The sequence below is a fragment of the Octodon degus genome, unplaced genomic scaffold (assembly GCF_000260255.1).
Source record: "Octodon degus isolate 3935 unplaced genomic scaffold, OctDeg1.0 scaffold00058, whole genome shotgun sequence".
NCBI lineage: Eukaryota > Metazoa > Chordata > Mammalia > Rodentia > Octodontidae > Octodon > Octodon degus.
Genome location: NW_004524634.1, coordinates 13,017,585 through 13,018,434, shown reverse-complemented (window position 1 = coordinate 13,018,434; position 850 = coordinate 13,017,585). Strand labels below are relative to the sequence as shown.

Here is an 850-nt window from a genome sequence, read left to right as displayed (position 1 = left end):
TGTGCCTCAATGACAGCATGAGGCTTTGGGGAAAAATACACACAAACCATAACAGTCTTTAACTTGTCATTGTCATACAAAATACATTTTAGACTACAGATTTAACTTTGAACTGAAAAAGTATTTTATGTACAATTTTACGTTTTTGAAAATCTTTTATTTGATACAGGGTCTCGCTAAGCAGCTTGGAAGTGTACTGATCTTCTTGTCTCAGCCTTCCCAAAACTAGGACTATACACATCATATGCCACCACACCAAGCCGAGATAACTGGCTCCATGTGGGGCACGTACTGCGTGCAGTACCTGGGTATCAAACCCAGGTCCCTGCACTTGTCAGGCAGGCGATTAGACCACTGAGCAATCTCCCAGCCCTAAAATTTTAGACATCTTTTGCTACTATAGTTGAATATTTTTTTCAGGCTAAAGCACAAATGCAGTCCACACTACCACAAATTATGCAGACAAGTTTCCCATGTTTGAGGAAACTGCAGGGGTCAGCACATCCAGAGTGCAATGGATGAGCCTCGCACTGGGAAACCACCTTCCTGATCATGGTATCTCCTCTGCCAGGTAAGTATTACTATTATAGCTGATTTAAAGGAAGTACAATGTGCCCTCATTTATTTTTTTTTCTTTTTCTTTTGTATTTTACAGAAGGGGCTACAGGGTGTTCAGGGTCTCGCTATTATATCAGACTCATAGTGATCCGCCTGTTTCCAGCCTCCCAAGCACTGGGATTACAGGAACGTATCACCTCGCCCAGTCTGAATTGCTGTCTCAAGGCACCCTGGGTGTTGGGCCAGCACGGCCCAGGGATCAAACCCCAGCCCTTGAGTTTGTAAGCAGGTG

The 850-nt window shown here is 43.9% G+C and overlaps 1 non-coding gene across 1 annotated transcript; it reads right to left on the bottom strand.

Moving 5' to 3' along the window:
• Positions 1-417: 417 nt before the first annotated feature.
• On the bottom strand, positions 418-579 carry LOC111817485. Its single transcript, XR_002821672.1, has one exon. It is a non-coding gene; the product is annotated as a U1 spliceosomal RNA (small nuclear RNA).
• Between the last annotated feature and the right edge of the window lie 271 nt (positions 580-850).